The sequence below is a fragment of the Hyaena hyaena genome, unplaced genomic scaffold, assembly GCF_003009895.1.
Source record: "Hyaena hyaena isolate Hyena2069 unplaced genomic scaffold, ASM300989v1 scaffold_957, whole genome shotgun sequence".
Classification (NCBI taxonomy): domain Eukaryota; kingdom Metazoa; phylum Chordata; class Mammalia; order Carnivora; family Hyaenidae; genus Hyaena; species Hyaena hyaena.
This window is the reverse complement of record NW_024081591.1, coordinates 384605-405994: the sequence shown is the minus strand read 5'-3', so window position 1 is coordinate 405994 and position 21390 is coordinate 384605.

The window sequence follows — 21390 nt, the reverse complement described above, 5'->3', positions numbered from 1 at the left end:
AATCCCTAAAATATCAGAGCACTTACACCCAACCTAGTTAGAGCTAAATGAAAAGTCAAAGTGGAACAATCCAGGGAGATGAGTTAATTTGATTGTGGCTTTCATTTTTTACTTGGATTTTCCTGAGATGTACAAAACACAAAACAAAACAACAAAAAAAAACCCACCCCCAAACCCATGGCATTTACCTCAAGGTATCAAATGAAAAATAGCCTGCATTTTACATTACTGATATTAGAGTTTTGATTTGTTATGTGAAGTAAAAGATATTCTTCACAGTTATATAAATTCCTGTAAATTTAGGTTATTTTCTCTGGTATCATCATTGATTCTTCCACCAGAGGTTGCCATAGGGCTTTTTGCAGTTGAAAGACAATGGGAAATATCAAGACTGTACAGAAGAAAGCTAACCATCTATTTACTATCTGTCAAGTATCTATCTATACATATTTGTATGTAAAACATATCTAATAAATAAAAGTCAAGTGACAACCCCCTCAGATATTAGATTTGGCTTAATCTAAAACTGAATGGAAAATAAATTTAAAAAACATAACCATTTTGTACTTATTTTAAGTTCTGTTCCAGTTATCAGGGTTTTTTCTTGTCCTAATTCCGAAGCTTGACTTCCTAAAATATCTTTTAGATCTTTCACCACTTGTTTGAATTACCAGAGAGCTAGTTTTTATGTAAGCCATATCTAGTCTCACCAGTAACTCTTGGTTCCTGTGGTCTGAATGTGTGAGTAACATTTTTGGCAATGTGAGGACAGGAGAATATCTCCAGGATACCTGGGAAAGATGTATTTAAAAGAAACTCTTATATTTCTTTTCATATAAAGTATTTGTGAATAAGTATACACGCATTTACTCAACATAAAATAAAAAATCTGGTCTCAGACCGTATTCTCAAGTCATTTCCTTATTGTGAATTATCATACAGATTGAGTTGTTGGTATCAAAGCCCATTTAAATTGTTTTTGATAAAAAGCTCACATCCAATTCACTAGGCAATATGAGATAGGTTTTGTGCTTAATAGGGTTTCTCTTTAAAAGTGCAACTGTAATGAGCAGTGGAATAAAACAAGAAACAAAACAAAACAAAACAAAAAACAACCCTATCAAGTATAAACAAATACCAGACACAAAGTACTCTAATTGGAAATACTGCCCTGGACAAAAAAGAAATGTAAGACTGGAGACATTAAGTTTATGTATGTATACAATAGCACTTTTGGATAGCTCCCAAAGGCACAGGGCCTACTACTTCCAAAAAGTACCCACTATTAAGGTGACATAGGTCTTGTCCCTTGAGCCTCCTTAAAGAAACAACAACTGTTCAGTAGCAGTGTAACAGATGTTAAAAAGAATCATTAGCAATCTAAATGTTTTTCTGAGCAGATGTCCTACTTCTGAGGCTAACTTTGGAGGGAGAGATGTGGGATGCGGTGAGCATGGGGGAAAGGAAGAAAAGTTGAAAGGAATCAATAATAAGCAGATCTTAAGAATTACTCATGTAATTATATCAAAGAAAAGACTGAGATGTTGGGTCTTCTAATGGCTGCTGGTTGATGAAGAAGCAAGGTAAACAGGCCAAGGGAAGAATTAAACTCACTTTGCTCCCCTGACTTGGCACACAACTTTGGATCAATGAGAGGAAAAGAGAGAAGCAGTATTATAGAGAAATTTAATGCTAAAATTGCAATTGTGCACTTCTCAATAGATATCAATAGGGAATCAGAGGGTAAAAAAGAATCCATGAAAAGAATGAAAATGAGGAAAACCATTCCACCTGTGAGATGAATCTATGAAAGGAATAAGAAAGTGATTAGATTAGGTGACAGGGGTTGTAACGTTATTTCCTTAGGGGCAAATTTCGGAAGATTTTTCTCAAGCATTTTTCACCCCTAAAAAACCTGAGGTGGAAATTCTGTATGTAAAGAATGTGAAACCTCAGCATCCTCATTCAAGTCCTCCCTTATTTTGGAATTTGCTTTCTCCCCAAAAGGACAGAATGTGGAAGTATATATAAATTATCTGCACCTTCAGAGAACCATTGTGTTAGTATGGGAAGTAAAGGGGAAGAGGTGCTAGAACATAGCCTTTATTATAATTTTGGCTTTCAAATAAGTAAACAATATGATTATAAGCTATAGGAAACTCATGGTCAGTAATCTAGAAAACCCAGTGAAGACATAAATTATACATTTGATATACTATATGCATCATGAAATACACATAATAACAGTTTGACTTGGTTGCACCCAGACCAGAGATTTTAGTAAGAGATTGCACAACACAAAATTATATGGCAGCAACTGTCGGAGGCCGGCTCCGGCAGGTCCAGGGGTCCCTGAAGGATGGACGGTGTCGGCGAGGGAGGGAGGGAGAGAGCGCCGAGATCCTTTCTGATCACCAGGCAGGCATCTCTGTCCTGTCGGTTTTGGTGTCTTTATTTATCGGTCAAATGTTAACATGGCATCAGGAAATGGAATTTTTACAATGGATAGCTCTTTGTGATAAGGTGTTTTTGGAAAATGTACAGAAACAGGTTTTACAGAAGTCTTCTTGCAGAACTGCCCCAATTATAGTGAGGTTGAGTAACTAAGAAAATAACAAGGTGTTCACATTTTAATAACACTAACATTAAGTCATAGGTTTGTAGATACTCTTATCCATCCTCATCACAGCTGCCAGGGTAAGGGAAGGTGTTTGTGGAAAGTGGGCCTTAGGGAAGGGGCTGCTATACACCATCAGTTAGCAAAGGTGTATATACTAACTTATCTTCTGCCCTTATCTGTTCCTTTTCTCTAAGTTAGGCTCTTTGTCTCCGGGCAAGACTTGATTTTCCAGTTATATGCTTTATGGCACCAGAGAGCCAACCATACCTTTAAAGAGTTGAGCTTATTTCCCAATACGTAGAATAGCCTCTACGAGTGCATTTACCTTTGTGTCTGCTTTTATGATTTCTTGAATAGCTAGGGCATGAAAGACATTTTTGATTAGTTGATTTACATGTTGAGCTGTATGAACATCTTGGACTAACGCAACGGTAGAAACAGAATTGTACATGTCTTTTATGAGTAAGGGTCATTAGCCTGTTCATAGCTCAAGAGAAAGTATGGAGGGAAACAGGACCTTCTGGAGACATGATCAAAAGAAGAAGTTCCCACAATAAGTTCCTTCACAAGGTGCAATCATACCAGGGCCGGAATAAGGGGACAAGTCATTCCCGATATTGATCAACAAGGTACCCTAGGGGTCAGTGCTCAAGCAGAAATAATTGAGTGGGCGTGGATATTGGTCATCATCTGATTGGCAAGAGACCATGCAAACTTGCTTTAACCTCACCAGGAGTTTTCTCAACTAGTGGGCTCAGAATGGCTCCCAACAAGCAACAGTTTCCAGGGTTCCCAGGAAAAAGTAGACCTTTTATATATTGAAAATCTGACTATATATTGGATTTGTGAAAGCTGAGGTACCTAAAAGGTGAATCTCAGTTCTAGAACATAAATTCATATTGACTAAGTTACATGCTACCGTTTCACTTTTTTCTGTCTCAATAATAAAATGTATAAGGTGATAGCTAACATCACATTGTTAAACATTAATTTCAAATGACCCATGACATTTATTGATGCCTTTATTCAACAAATATATACTAAAATCCTACTCCATACCAGTATGGTAGATAATATTTGAGAACTACAAGGATTAAAGAAATATTGCTTCTACTCCTAAGTGGCTCATAGTCTACTAAAGGAGAGGGTCAGTCCCCAAACAAGATAATACCATAAGTAAGTTATGCACATGAGGATTCATTGAGCCCTGAGAATGCAATGAAAGCCACATTCCTACTACAGCCAGTGAAGGAGAACTCAAGAGAAGTCAAGTTTGGTTCTGATGGTCATCTGCATTTAACCTGAGTTGAAACATGGAAATATTTTGGAATTCCTCATAAACAATGTGTTGATTTAATTAAAATGGATCTACCAAACACAAAATACAGTCTTTCTAAAAATCAATTGAATCTTATTTATTCTCAACATTGGAATCTCTTGTAGCCATCCACACTATTTGAGATGTGCCATGATACAGGAGAAGTGATAGTAGCACACACTTAGTTCCCTCACTCAAGCAAGATACCTTATTGCTTAAATTACAAAGGCTTCTATGATTTGCAACTGTCTTATTTCTCCAACAGGGTCATCCTAAATTAGCAAGGTTAATGCAAAAACCAATTACTCATTGACTGTGGATTCCTAATGTGGCATGATTTCTGAAACTGATTTTTTAATGTATATAATTGAAAAATAATTTAACATCCTTAAGAATAGCACATTTAATAAGAACTGCTACAATAATAACCATTGTCATGAAAACAGCAACAGACTCAAACACCTATTCAATATTTAACATGTGCCAGGTAGCCTTTTAAACTTTTTAAATACATTAACTCAGTTTAGTCTCAGAACAGCCATATAAGGTAGGTGGTATTTTCTTCCTTTTACAGATAAGAAGACTGAACCAGAAAGAGGCTGTGCTCAGCAGAGAGGTTACTTGTTCAAGGTCGCATAGCTAGTAGGTGACAAAATTACATTTAAAAACAACATCGTTCTAAACTCTGTTTTGTAACACAGACTTTGTAAAATGACCAGAAAACCTAAATAACCATTTTCCCAAAGATCTACAGATGGCCAATAGACACATGAGAAGGTGCTCAACATCAATAATCATCAGTGAAGTGCAAATTAAAACCACAATGAGATACCATCTTACACCTGTCAAAATGAGTAGACTCAAAAAGGTATGAAACAGAAAGTGTTGGTGAGGATATGGAGAAAAGGGAACCTCTGGTGCACTGTTGATGGAAATGTGTAAAAAGTGTAGCCACTGTGGACAAATGTATGGAGGTTCTTCAAAACTTAAAAACAGAAACACCAAATGATCCAGTAATTCTACTACTGGATATTTATCCAAAGAAAACAAAAACACTCATTTAAAAGGAAAGATGCACCCTTATGTTTATGGTAACATTATTTATAATAGCCAAGAGATGGAACCAACCCAAGTGTCCATCAATAGATGAATGGATAAAGAAGAAATGGGGGTGCCTGGGTGGCTTAGTAGGTTAAGCGTCAGACTTTCGCTTAGGTCATGATCTCGCAGTTCGTGGGTTCGAGCCCCGCGTCTGGCTCTGTGCTGACTGCCAGCTCAGAGCCTGGAGCCTGTTTCAGTCTGTGACTCCCTCTCTCTCTGACCCTCCCCTGCTCATGCTGTCTCTCTCTCTCTCCTAGAAATAAATAAAACATTAAAAAAATAATAAAAAAATAAAGAAGAAATGGTAAGAATGAGACAAACCAAAAAACAAACCCTTAACTACAGAGATCAAGCTGATGGTTATCAGTGGAAGAGGTAGATGGAGAGATGAGTAAAAGTGGTGAAGAGGATTAAGAATATACTTATCATGAGGAGCCCTGAGTAATGTATAGAATTGTTGAATCACTGTGGTGCACACCTGAAACTAATAATAACACTGCACTGTATGTTAACTACACTGGCTTTAAAATAAATGAATCAATGACTGAAGATAATGATATATACATACATGTGTGTTTATCTGTATATACACATATGTGTGTATACATGTATATATACATGTATATATGTGTACATATATGTGTGTACATATATGTGTGTATACACATACATACAATGGATTATTACTAAACCACAAAAAAAGATCTTGTCATTTATGACAACATGGACAATCCTAGAGGATATTATGCTAAATGAAATAAGGCAAAGACAAATGTTCTAGAATTTCACTTATATGTGGAATCTAAAAAACAAATGAACAAACAAAAAGAAGGCTCTTAAATACAGAAAAGTGGTGGTTGCCAGAAGGGAGGTGGGTGAAACGGATAAAGTGGATTAAGTGGTGCAAGATTCCAGTTATAAAATAAATAAGTCACAGAGATAAAAATCCAGCATAAAGAATATGATCAGGTAAAAAAAAGAGAATATGCTCAATAATACCGTGATAAAATTTATGGTGACAGATGGCAGCTGCATTTATGATGAGCACTGAGTAATGTATAGAATTACTGAATCAGTATGTTGTACACCTGAAATTTACATAATAGTGTACATTAACTATACTTCAAATAAAATAAATAAATAATAAAAACCCAACCTGGTACTAAAATCTGTGCTTTTAACCCCTCCACTGTATCTCTCTGCTGACTAAAAGATAGAAATGGAAGAGGAAAGTCTTCCTTTTAAGGTACTGTGGAAGCTAGGAGAACAAAAAGGGCGCAGGAAGAAATCTTCACCCTATAGTTTAAATCCTAGAAGTCTCTTGCCCCATTATCTTTATTTTAAAAATAAAAGATAGCAATGCAATACATGGGTAAAGACCTTTTTTTGCTTTTAGAGATTTTAAACACGTTCACTAAAGAAAGAACATAATAAAATGCAAGTTCTTTTAAGAAGTTAGAAGTTTGTGGGCAGGCCGTAAACACTCTTTCTGTTCTCCAGTAACAATTCCTTGAAAAGAAACTTTGGATCTTGAGATGAAAAAAGATCTATTTGGTCATCTTGTCCATCTCACCGCCAGTAGAGAATTGCTCCTGACAGTAAAGAAGTTAACTTATTGACAGCACTCTTTAAGCAGCAATTTACCAGGTGAATCCCTAAAGGCAAGCATGACTTCTCTGGTTTATCTTTGCCTTATCATCAGTATAGTTAGGAGACCCATTCAATCTTCTCTGCCAGATGAGGAAAGAGGTTAGAAATCTTGAAAATGTTTCCAATCTACAGTTGACTAAAAGTGTAGCTAATAGTATTTGATAGTTTAATCTGGGATCGTTGCTTTTCTTTCATATTTGGGCTAGTGTGTATGCAAGTATGTGCATTTGTATACGATATCTGACAATGAAATTCTACAATATCAAAATTTATTTTACAACTAAGCTTAATATGCCACTTTTAAAGGGTTACTTATTTATTTTGAGGAAGAGAGAGTGCCAAGCAAGTTCCTCATTGTTAGCACAGAGCCCAACTTAGGGCTCGATGCCACAAACCAGGACCTGAGCCAAAATCAGGAGTTGGAAGTTTAAGGAACTGGGCCACCCAGGTGTCCCAATATGCTATTTGTTAGGTAGGAAAATAAAATGTGTAATGGAGTGACAAAGGCCAAATGGGGAAATGGATGCCTTTTAAACATTCTGAATAAAGAAGTCTCATTGTCAAAATTATTGATTTTAACCAATTTCACAGTTATTAGAATTATAAAAAGGAGGAAATTTAGCCAGATCATTCTTTGAGTTCAACTTTGGTGCTCTGTCATCATTCTATGAGCATTCTTTGGGATAATGTTATATACTACAGTTTCAAAGAAGTAGATGTATTATAAACTGTTCAACTAATACTCATTTACATTTCAAGACTTCTTTAAAAAAACAAGTAGAAAAAGTACCTCAACCCTTTGACTAGATGGCCTAATATCATCACTGCTGAGCTATGTCTGCATTTAACTACTTCTTATTCTTCAGGAAATATGTTAATAAAAGAGCTGAGAGTCTATACAATGGAGCAAGAAGCTATGCTTTTATGAACGGCCAAAGGGCTTCTTGCTTCAAACTATATTCTATTTCTGCCTGTTTTTCAACTAATGCATTATATCCAGGCAACACCAGTAAATGCAAATATTATACACTGATCCCATATCCTCTGTTACAGTAGGCTCCTAGACTACTGTGTAATGATTGGAAAGAATGAAACAACCCCAAAAATAACAGAAGGGAAATGGGACAAAAGAAAGCTAATGGGGGAAAATTTCTCATGTCTTTTTTTTTTTTTAATGTTTATTTTTTTCAGAGAGAGAGAGAGAGAGAGAGAGAATGCAAGTTGGGGAAGGTCGAGAATCCCAAACAGTGCCTGCATTGTCAGTGCAGAGCCAGACTCAGGGCTCGATTCCATGAACCATGAGCTTATGACCTGATAGCCTGAACTGAAATCAAGAGTTGGATGCTTAAGTGACCAAGCCACCCATGCACCCCAAAACATTCTTGTTTCTATGGAAAAGCACAGTTCAGATGAGTTCCAGAAGAGCGATGAGAGGGGAAGAAGGAAGAAATATGAGTGTTAAGAAAAGTAAAAATAGATAAAAGTATTTTATCTACTACTTGACATGAATGCCAGGAACCAAAGCCATGAAATGGTGGTCATTAGTTAACTGAGGTTATAACCAAGGTGATGACCCTTTAGTTGTTAGCTTAAAATACTTAAGTTCAAATAAGACTACCATGACTTTTACTTTGGGGAACGTCTCTCCCTGCCTTCACTTAGCATTTGGTTACAGGAACAGGATTGCCTCTGGCTTCACTTTAAATTTCTCTTGCATGATCATATAATAAACTTATCATTTATACCACTTACTAACTGTTTTATGTACTGATATTGTTTCAGAAGTAGGGTAAAGATTTTTATGCCAGAAAAGTATTTGTTTCCTTGTGGTTACTTTTTCATTTCTTCTGGGGGTTATTGCAATAGCAATCATCCCCATCATTATCATCTCTTTATAGTCTCTGGACCATAATATAGGCCGGTCAAAAGTAGAAGGATGAAGAAACAGGAATAAGTTATGAGTGAATTTCTGATATTAATATATGATACCACTCATATTTTTGGGAATAATCGAGATCAATGAAGCAAAGATAACTCTAGTTTCTTGTCTTAGGTTAATCCAATATCAGTGAGTGAACCAACAATCAAAGAAGAAGAGGGTGAAAAGTACTTAATTTCCTATTTGTCTGTGGTGAGTGTGAGGTTTCTGTAAGGTTTCTAGAAAGAGATTTCTAGAAAGAGATGTTTAGCTATGGTACTTAAAAAATAGAGAAGGGTATAAATTTAGCAATCGCCAACATGTAGCAACAAAGTGATGATGTGTGAGACATGAGGTAGTGTATAATAAACACCTACATGGAAAATATTTCAGATGAGGTTTTATAGAGTATTAAGTATTCAGCTTTAAGAGGAGAACACACAGAGGCTATCTGGCCATTTCTGTAAATGGGAATATTACATAATGTTTTTTAAAGAAGATTACCCATAACTCTTTTAAAACTCACAAATACAGCGGAATCTCCTTCAAGGGACTTGAAAGAAAGAAAGAAAGAAAGAAAGAAAGAAAGAAAGAAAGAAAGAAAGAAAGAAAGAAAGAAAGAAAGAAAGAGAGAGAGAGAGAGAGAGAGAGAGAGAGAGAGAGAGAGAAAGAAAGGAAGGAAAGAAAGGAAAGAAAGAAAATGATACAGTCATGTTACTGATCATGCTTCTGATGACTAATGGGACCTGGTGAACCTTTTAAATTTAAACATGAAATAGGATGTGTCACTGTGCTTTCTTTGGAATTATTAAAACTTCATACTTGTTAATTCAGTCTCAAAACCCCCCATGGGTAAATTCTCCATGTGATGAACTAAATGTGGGGAAGAGAAGGCAACACAGTGATCAAAACCTCTTAGAATTTTATGATTACCTGTACTGCTCTGACATTCATTCGAAAGAGGGACTCTGAAAGTGCATCAAGGTTAAAACTTAACTGAGGACATGAATCTAAGCCTGAGTATCTAGTTTATATTCTAATGAGGGAAAGACGTTTGTTTTTAAAACGATTCAAGTTTGGAGGAGGTTGAGTTCAACATGAGATCTTGCTTTCTAACAGTTAGGTCCAGTGCAGCCGCTCAAGTAACAACGCCAACATGGGTGGCCTCTGCTAAACACTGAAGGACTTCGGTAACACCTTTTGTGTGATTGTGGGTTCAAACATATCCTTTTCCAATCTTCTCAGGGATTCGGTTCCAGTTCTGAAATTGTACTATCCCCCTGAATAGGAAAACCAGCTTACTGTTTGTTGCTGAAATTGAAAGCCAAAGTCTTTCCCAGACTGAATGGGACGGCTACCTCTAGTATGTCTTAGACAGTATTTTGCTGCTGCCACTGTGGAGTGGTCACTGATTCTACTTACTCTCTGCACTATGTATAGCTCCATTATTAAGATTTCTGTAAAATGTGGCATTGTTCATACTGATTCATTCAACTGTATATTCATCCGTAACATCTTAACATCTATGAGTTTAGGCCTGAAAGGTTGGTGAAGTCCTCACTGGTCAGTCATATTCTTGAATTAGACATGAACTTGCAAAGACAATCTATATGGTGGCATCTTGCCCAAAGATCAATAGCCAACATTAGGGGGCGAGCCCCCACTCCCACACTTCAATTAAAGGGTTTCTTAGCATTACTAACAGCCTGTCCAACTAGTTCGTGGTGGAAAATAGAAAATTGTGCTGATTTATGCATGTGTTTAACAAATGTTTGTGCAGAATAGAAGGTAGGGATCTTTAATAAGAGCATCATCACTAAAACTAAGGAAATGACATTTTACATATCCACAGTTAGGTAGGCATTAAATTTGTATTTTAAGTTGTCAGTAAAAGCAAAGGGTTTTGTGATAATTTGTCATTTTCATTTTAGTGGTCCTTTTCCTATTTAAAGCAATGTTTTTGTGTTTTTTCCTGAGTACACATTCAGAGAAACTTCTCCAGTAACAAATGGTAGAAATGATCCCTGAAGGTATAGTCTTTGTTGTTTCTTTTTTTATTAATTTTTATTCATTTTTTGAGAGACAGAGAGAGACTGAGTGTGAGCGGGGGAAGGGAAGAGGGAGAGGGAGACACAGAACCTGAAGCAGGCTGCAGGCTCCAAGCTGTCAGCACAGAGTCCAACAACACAGGGCTTGAACTCATGAGCTGCGAGATCATGACCAGAGCTGAAGTCGGCCACTTAACCAACTGAGCCACCAAGTTGCCCCCATTGTTGTTACTTAATCTAAACCTGTGTAAACCCTAACAGGAGTACCAAACCCATGAAATGTGAGCACACAATTTGTGCTCTAGCATAAGTTGTAGATATTAAGCAGTAACTCAAGAAATGTGTGCTTGTATCCATTTCCTTTAACAAAGAAAAAAATTGCCTCTTTTAAAATTCATTTATTGCCATTCTGAAATGAAAATGCTATTGGACTCTAAGAAGGAGAAAGTGTTTTAGACAGGGAGTCCGAAAAACCAAGATCCATCCAGACGCCTCACCAGAACATATGTCTCTGACTGAATCTCTCTAATGACTAAATTCATTCATCTATAAATTTTTATCTTATTCAAAGAAAATTATTAGGACCCATTTTCTGTTATCTCCAGTCTATAGGTCTATTTTGTGTTGAGAAATCTGGGTATTCTGAAGCCAAGTATTTTATTCTATCCAAAACAATTACCTTAGCTAAAACACCTCTATAAAAATTGTATTTTTGACAGAGATCTAACCAATGGTTGCCAGAGGGAAGAAGGGTGGGGAATAAGCAAAATGGGTGAAGGGGAATGGGAGATATAGGCTTCCAGTAATGGAATGAATAAGTCACATGAATAAAAGGCACCATGTAGGAAATATACAGTGATATTGTAAAAGCATTGTATGGTGATAGATGGTTGCTACATTTGTGGTGAGCATAGTCTAACACACAGAGAAGATGAATCACTTTGTTGTACACCTGAAATTAATGTAGCTTTTGTGTCAACTCAAAAAAATTTTTTTATTCTATTTTTGGTCTATTTGCAAATGCTATGAGGATAAAAGTCAATTGTATTAAATTTTATGTTTGTGTTGTAAATGGATTCCAGTTGGCAAATGCATACTAATAATTATAACCTAAAAGCCTATTACCTATCAAATATGCTAATGACTCACTGAATTTGAATATCTGGAAAGTTTAAGAATCACTAACTTAAGTTCATATTAAAGAAAAATTCTTATACATAACCTTCGGCACTATGAGTGTACAGACTATGCTTTTTTTTTTTTACACACACAAAAACATGGTCTTTTTCTTCATCTATTTAATCGGACATAAGTATAGTGAATGCTAATTTTTTTCTTCTGTGCTCTATTTACATATGTTTTTTTGTTATATTTTTCAAAAAAGATTACTTTATATTTCTTTTTACAAGGTAGGAGTTGCTCTGTATAACAGCCATTCTTGTCACTAACAAACGTATACTTGTGAATCCAGTCTGGAGTGAAAGGGAGGAAGAGCACAAAAGGGAGAGAATATAAAGTATATCTGTGTGGAGCAGGAGACAATCAATTAGATTCATTATCTGTTCTACATTCCAGTCACTTCTTTAAAAGAAAAGAAGTACATAATACCATGGCAACAGTTAGACTTGCAGTCCGTTACGGTATATAATCATTAAGAGGTCTTCAGCCTTCCCTGAAAATAGATATGAAAAAAATTCCAGTGGTTGCACAAACTCCCTATATTTATGCTGATTAAATGACAAGTTTGTAATTTACAGGTGTCTTATTGCCATGGGAATGCAATCATACAATTCCATTTTAGAATTCAAGGGCTTTTGAAACATGCTGCATGATTGTTAGCTGGGCTGCAAGCTAAGATTAAATTGAAGGGGTGGCATGTAGATTTTAGAACATGGTGTTGACATTTACTGGCCAATCACATTTTGCAACACTCCTGCATGACAGCAGATGTTGACCTTTCAAGCTTTCCCTATCTGCGTTCACACATTACCTGCAGAAATTAACATAACTCTGCTTCCTGCTCTATGCTGCTATTAATGTCATCTGGGAATTGAGATTCATGAATTCAGTTATTACCCAGGCTTGAGACCCGTTTTATACTCTAAGCACAGAACTAACAGCTCCTGGGAGCTGGTATTTTTGGATGTTGCAACTACCTTTGTGGTTGAGGGATAGCTAGAAGCTATCATGTAAAAAATGTCATAGGGAACAAGAGGAGAAATCGGCAGAGGAGAACAGTTTCAAGGAGAATGCTAAGGGCCAAATAATTGTGAATACATGGGATAGGAGAGCTTAAAACACGAAAAGCATACATTTTAAGTAAGTCAAATAATGGCGTGAGTTTCACTTCTCTTGTTAACTGAACCATGAAAATGATACCCCTCAGAGTCTGTGTGCAGTGAGCTTCAGGGTTTACTTCACAATGCCTGGGGCCTCTATTATCGATGATTTAGGAGAGAAACAATCTGAGGTAAAGATGTCTTAGATAGCCCTTAGGAGTTCTGTGCATAATTGTTAAGCCACATTTTGTAGCGCTTCATTCTAAACAAAAATCCTACCATTTCTCTGTTGTCAGATACTTCTTGTTCAGTTTTTCCTAAGCACAGAAACGCTGCTTCTAAAATATTTGGAGGGAACCTGTCAATGGGGGAATGAAATTCTGAGATATATTATTTTCTGGGACAGGAATTAGTACCTCCTATAAGTCCCAGTAATACAGATATCATTACAATGAAATATCTCTAGAAATAGGAGGACAAAGTTATGACACTGTTTATCAAAATTTGCAGACTGTGAAGGAGGATTCTGAATTTTGCTTAACCTTTTCTCCAGGTTAGCTGTATGGATTTAGTAAATTTCCTGTCGTCTATCTTTTAAAGTCCTTGGAGAGCATCTATGAAATATCTTAGTCACGGTTCTGTGAGTCTAGTCTTTTGAGATACAAGCAGATGCATTTATCTCAAATAGGAATTGATTAACAGAGCTCAAGATGTCACCAATAAGATATGCATACACAGGCTACTTCAATGGCATTGCTCTGATTTACCCTCCAGCAAACATTCTGTGCTGATTTGCATGTTTCAGCCACGGTGAATTTTCCAGCAGTTTCTCTAAAATGAGCACCTCTTATCGCATATATGAAATACACAAGCATCATGATTTAAAGGAGCAAAACCCACCCTTTAAAAATATCTTTCCAACTCAATTCCACTGTGCTTGAGGTTCTATGTTGTGAAATGATTTTATACGTATGATTTAATATTTTCTCAAAATTATTTAATGCAAAGAAATGCTCCTGGGATGAGTGATAACATTTTCCTGTGAACAGTTTGGCCCAGTTTCTTTTTTGTTTGAGAGCAAAGACCAGTTAATATACATTTATCCAAACTCCAGATGAACATTTCCAACTAAATATACCATAAGCACTTCAAAGTAAAGATGCTCAAACCTGAACTGATCATCTTCACCACCCCCTTCAATGATTAGATTTAGTTTTCTTCCTCAACTGGAGAATGTGAGATATACTCTCATCTCTGTTATATGCTATACCATTTGTATTTTATCCTGAGAGGAGCTGAGAAGGACTGTAAACAGCAGAGTAACATGACAAACTAGCATTTAAAAAAATCATTCTGAACCACAGGGTGAAGCATTGGTTGGAGAGGGCCTGAGGATGGGAAGGACATAAAGAGGAGAAACATCTGGGAGGCTATTGTAATAATACCAAGGTACTAGAGTAGTGATCGTGAGAGGCATCCAGGCTTGAGAGTCATTAAGATAATCTGAGTACATTTAACAATATATACAAAGTGAGTGAAGAGTTAGGGAAGACTTCCTAGTTTTTGTTTCTAAAATACAGTGGCTGTTGGTGTTCCTCATTAAGGAAGGAGACATATAGCAAAAATGGTTTGGGGAAATATGTTGACTTCATTTTTAGACATGTAATTTTGAAATCCTCTGAGCTAACCAGCTGGACCTATTTCTTCAAGCTCCTCTATCCACATATGTATTTTTCACAAAATACCACATAAAATGGAATCTCCAGCATTCTTTTTGTTCGTGGTCCAAATTGGAACTTGCTTATCCAGGGCCTTCTAGAAGAGCCAGTGTGGCAAGAAAGAAAGGTTTGGTTTATGAAATGCAAAGTAGCTGGGCCCAAGTCCCTGCTCTGCCTTTTGCTTGTTGTGTGATCTCAGATGAAATGCTTTGCATTTAAATTTCTTCATCTTTAAAATGGAGCTGTTAAATCTCATACTGGCATTTAATAAAACACTCAAACGTTATAGTTTCTACTTTTTAGTACTTTTATTTTACTCATGTGAGGGTTTTTTTGTTTTTGTTGTTTGTTTGGTTTTTTGTTTTGTTTTTAGCCTGATCTTATGATCAACTTTTGCACGCAGGACCATCTTCCTGGATAAGAGTGTCCTGTATTTTTTTACCCTCAACCCACAAAACAACACATTATCAAGACTGGGAGGGAACTAATCCGTGTAACAAGGGATCAAAGCAACCATACTAGATACTATAAACGTAGATTCCCAGCAATTATAATTTGGTGGCTTACTGAAACTATCCAAATGAGAAATTATGCTTCTGTATTCATGTTTAAATTTTATTACTGTGATTATTGTTTTTCCCTATTTTCCACTAAATAATACTGAGAAAAATAGAAATAACTTTCTAAAAGTAATATGAAAATATTCTTGTAATTTATGAAAATTGACCAATTGTTGATTATATACATTATGGACATGAATTATAACCATAGTAATTGCCTTTAGATGTTTCTAAAATATTTCTTCCAATGAAAATCAGTCCCTGTACACTTTTCCAGACTTCTTAATCAGAATTGTCCTACAAAAGGACCTGATTTTGTAAGACAACAACAAAACGTGTCTATGCTGTGGCAGGGCTCTACACAGATTAGTGTTTCCTAGAACAAGAAATGACTGGGTGTGCATGATCCATGTCCAGAGTGTAATTAATCAAGGAACATTTAGGAACAAACACCCAAAGTAGGCAATTCCGTAAAAATAAAGTTCTTAGGTTAAATATTCAAAGGTGATTTAATTTGGGGGATTGACTTGTGTTCCATATATGTAAATGTTAAAGTAGGTCAACATAAATTGCGTTTAACAAATATGTATTCAGTGTTTATTATATATCCGGTGATAGAGGAAGAAAAATCTTTCCATTCTTCCCACATTTGCTAATTCTTCACTAGAAGACACCTGTTTCATACTTCCCATCTCTCAACCATGCTTCTCACATGCTTACTCTCCCCGTTTACAACATTCACACAAAACCTCACCTCTAAGATAAGCCATGTTTTACCAAGGAGCATGATTACTTTGCCTTGAATAGCAAACCTATCTGCAGTCTTTCTCTTGTGCTTTGTGTTCCCCCATAAAGCAAGCTTTCTTGGTGGGGTCTGACTATGCCCTATCCTCTTACGTCTGTTCTCTGTCATTCACCCACAACAGAGTGAAGAGGTGATGGCAGAATTTGATGCAGACTTGCCTATCTTAATTGTTAGATGAAGGGGAAAGAAGGGAATCACAGATTAAACAGCAACCTCCATTCTATGGTTATGGAAGTTCTGTATTAGGAGGGACTGAATACTTCCCCAGCACTTAATAAAATGGTATTTTGCTTCTATTTGACTACTGTTCTTTGAAAACAGCTTTCTCGGTCTGGACATTCTAAAATAGAAGGGTCTATAAGATTATGAAAATCTCTCCTGAAATTTGTTAGGTACCGTGTTTTCTCAAGGGTTCCACAGACACATCCAGGTCTAGTAGGAACAGAGCAGCAGTTTATTCTCAATTTTCCCTCATTTTTGCCTGAAAATCATGGATTCCCCCTACCCCACGTCCAAAGGGGAAGAATTACAAACTACTTCAATGAGACTAGCACACGAAGGAGACCCACTTTAAAGTGTGGATAAAAACAGTTGAGACTAGCACAACTGATGTGGGCAACCAAAATTGTGTGGCCTTGTGCTAGGAACATCGGGATGTGTGTAGCTGTCTAACATTGATGCCAAATCTATTCTCCTGGAAAATAGGTAAATATGGAGTCTGAACTGTCATGAGACAGATGGAATCAAACAGAGTTCATTCCTTGGGGAAAGTAGAAGCAGAGAAAGTACAGGTAGAATGAATCTGGAGTCCAAGATTTGACTCACGGCAAAAAAAGAAAAATCTCTGAAAGTACAGGGAACATTTGGAAAAATAGAAGCTATCTCTTTTGTCTGCACAGGGCTTCAGATAAGTTAAGAATACCAGTCTCCCAATCTGTATCAGTTCATGAGTGAGAAGTAAAGTTTATTTGATCACACAGAACAGCCATTTTTTAAATAGGAATGTGTCATTATGTAGGCCTTCTTGGCAAAGTGTGCATGCAGTGTGTCAGGCTCATAATCTGAGTCATATGTCATTATAGCCAAAGAAGAGAGAGGCCAGGAACAGAAAAATGTGATGACGTCTGTGGCCCCTCCATTTTTCATTGATTACATTAATATATGACGCAAGGAAATTCAACAAATTTAAATAAAAATAACATAAAATACAAATATAGTATCCCTAAAAATTATATTTAAAAAATGGTAATTTTAGCATACAGATACCAATGAATAAAAGCAAAACTGACTAGAAGAGTATTTCATCTGAAAAGCTTACACAAAGAATAGGTCAAATATTCCAACCTAACTTTAAAAAAATACACCTTTGTGAAACCATTACAAAGTAAATCTTCAAAACAGAAATACAAGCACTCAGGAAAGATATGGATAGATACCAGGAGGAAAAAAAATGTTAAAATTTAGGGGAAAGAACCAAAAACTAAACAGGCAAGAGTGTCTCAGAAAGTCATTCTAAATAAAAGAGGACAAAATGAAGAATACACTGCTAAAAAGCAAAGAAAAAAAATGTAAAAATTGAGAAAAACTAACAAAATGACAGAAAAGAAAGGACATGAAAGAGTAATGATTAGAAAGAATATGAAGAAAATTGATTTACACATAAATTGAATTCACAAAGAAGAAAACCAAAAGAAAGGAAATAAGTGTAATTCAAATATTTTTCATAAAAATAATGGATCTACATATTACAAAGGCACAACACATTAATCAAGGTGAAGCATATTCTAGTAAATGTATTACTCTTATGAAAAGGAATAACTTTTTGGGCAGCCAGAAAAAAATAAAATTCTCTTGGAGATGAATGAAAATAATCTTCATAGCAACACTCTGTATTATAGAACAGTGGAGCACCACCCACAAGTTACTAAAGAATGAAAATGTGAGGCTAAGGTTTCATAACTAGCCAAGTTCTGCTTCAATTATACAAGCTAACGTCATTTTTTATTTTTTATTTTTTATTCTGCAAAAAAATGGGTAAGTGTGATAAAATGATGGAGACAATAGAATAATTATACTCTTAATGGGGCACCTGGGTGGCTCAGTTGCTGAAGCATCTGACTCTTGGTTTTGGCTCATGTCATGATCTCACAGTTTCATGAGTTCCAGCCCCATGTCAGGCTCTGCACTGTCGATGTGGAGTCTGCTTAGGACTCTGTCTTCCTTTCTCTCTGCCCCTTCCCCACCTGGGCTGTCTTTGTCTCTCTCAAAATGAATAAATAAACTTAAGAAAAAAGAAGAATTATACTATTAATATGTGAAGAAAAGGTAACTATTGAAAGTGTGCCTCATTTCAACACCTATAATATAGACATCTATAATATAAATACATCTGTATATAATTTACATATAATTATATTTAAGATATCATTTAGAGCTGAAAAATAAGTGGTAAAATTTTAAGAATATACGAATAAACACCAAGAACATTATTTGTTTTAACTGAACTTACATGATCAAAGAGAGCAAAGAGAAAGGGATAAGAGAATTCAAGATAAATTTTATGGGGTGTGTGTGTGTGTGTGTGTGTGTGTATAACAAAAAAAAATGATAGAACTAAACTGAAACATCTGTTATATAAATATAAATAGGCCTAACTTGCGTATTTGAATAAAATACATATAACTAAATTAAAAATCCAAATTCATCTCTATGTTAACTAAGGTAATTGACTAAAATAACATTATTTATAAATGTCAAAAATAAAAGGAGAAAATATATACCAGGCAAATTCAAAAAAAGGTACGTGGGGACTGGAGCACAAGGAAGATGGTGGAGCAGGAATACCCTAAGCACATCTTGTGTCCCATAAACACACCAAGACTATAGCTACAACGATGCAAATAAGTTTGTAAATGACATGAAGACTGGCAGAAAAGAACTCCCACAGCTAACTGTAAAGAGAAGGCCACATCAAAAAGGGTACAAGTGGCAGAGATTTGAGATTTGAGAACCAAATCTCTACAATCAGACCCCACAGTGGGCACCCTTGGCACGGGGGACCCACAGTGGAAAGATGAGTCTCTGCAACATTGGGCTTTGAAAATAAGCAGAGCTTAACTGTGACAGGAGGGTGTTAGAAAACTGAGTGCTCAATATTAAAGAGTCACCATACTAAGTAACTCCTCATAGTACACAGCACAGAAGCAGAAGTGTAACCAGTGCCTGGCATATATGTGAAAAATATGTATTGTCTAATCTTAGAACATGTGTTAAGTGCGAGAAATATTCAGGAGATTTCTCCAGAGACAAAGGAGCTGGTGGGCTTTGTTTCTTTTCAGGTACCCAGGTGAGATAGTTGGAAGCTTCCAGGAGCCAGGGCTAACACTCTCCATCTACCCTGTTAACACTGCATGGCCCACTCCTCCTATACATTCACATCATCCAACCCACCTTTCTAGGCAGGCATACCTCCAAAGTGGCTCCTAGCCTGCCCTACACTGTACGCAGCCCTGGCCAAGATGAGCACCACTGTAAATTGACTTCAGCCCTGGAAAGAAAGGAAGATAACCCTACACACCATCATGCCTGCTATTGCAGCAGTGTGGCCATTTAGGTAGCTGCAAGGCAGCAAGCCTTGCCCTTGGTATGACTGTAGCTGTGGCAAAGAGGCTAACTGCAGATACCAGGGCTGAGCAGGAGTCTGTCCATAAAGGAGCCTGTCATAACCTCAGACAGGCCTCTTAACAGTGCAGACCAAACCCTGCTCGGTGAGCTTGCCACAGGCAAAGCAGATCACTGCAGCCAGCTAGACTGAAGGCAATGGTTGCATGCAGCCTGCACAGCGGACAACTGTGCAGTTCTTTGCTGCAGTTCAAAGCAGGTTCTTTGAAGATTAAAAAAAGGAAAAAAAAGATAAACCTTTAGCCAGACTCATCAAGAAAAAAGGACTAAAATCAAACTAGAAATGAAAGATGGAAAATAACCACAAAAATACAAAGGATTATAAGAGAATATTACAGAAAATTATATGCAAACAAATTGGATCACTGTTTGCTAGGAAAAAAATCCCTCCACACAATCTTCCAAAACTGTATCAAGAGAAGTAGAAAATTTGAACAGACTGATTACAATTAATGAAACTGAATTAGTAATCAAAAACCCCCAAATGATATATCCAATAAGAAGTTAATATCCAAAATATATAAAGAACTTATATAACTCAACACCAAAATAAACAAACATTCCCATTCAAGAGTGGTCAGAACACATGAATATACATTTTTCTAAAGAAGACATACAGATGGCCAACAGACCCATGTAACAGGCTCAACATCACTAACCATCAAGGAAAATGGAAATCAAAGCTGACACTTCACAACAGTTAGAATGGCTTGCATCAAAAAGACAAGAAATAGCAAGTGTTGGTAAAAATGTGGAGGAGAGGGAACACTCATGCACTCTTGCTGGGAGTGTAGACTGGTGCAACTACCGTGGAAAATAGTATGTATGTTCCTCAAAAAATTAAAAGTAGAATTACCATATGATCCAATAATTCCACTATGGGTAATTACCCGAAGAATGCAAAAACCCTAATTCAAAAAGACATCTGCACTCTTAGTCTTATTGTAACATTATTTCCAATAGCTAAGATATGGAAGCAACTTAATTATTCAACATAGATAAGTGAGTAAGGAAAATGCACTCCGTTCATATACAGTGGTATGTTACTCAGCCATACAAAAGGATGAGACCTTGTCATCTGCGACAAGAAGGATGGATCTAGACAGCACAATGCTAAGTGAAATAAGTAGACAGAGAAAGAAAAATACCATATGATTTCACTCATATGTAGAATCTGAAAAATAAATAAACAAAAAGCAGAATCAGACATATGAATACAAGAACAAACTGAGGGGTGCCAGAAGGAAGTGGTGAGGATTGGGCAAAAATGATGGAGAGGAATGAAGGATACAGGCTTCCAGTTATGTAATGCATATGTCATGGGAATAAAAGGCATAGAACTGGCAATATAATCGATGTTATTATAACAGTGTTGTATGGTGATAGATGGTAGCTACACTTATGGTGAACATAGTTTAACCTATAGAGACACTGAATCAGTTATACACCTAAAACTAATATAATCTATGTGCCAAGTATACTTAGAGTAAACAAAAAAAATTAAAAAGAAGTAAAACCTTCCAATTATACAATAAGGAAACAGAGGTGTAAAGTATTGCATAGAGAATATAGTCAATAATGTTGTAATAACTTAGTATGGCAGGTGATAATTGGTGATAAATGGTGACTATGTTTATCCTGGTGAGCACTCAGTAACATATAGAACTACTGAATCCTTATGTTATATACCTG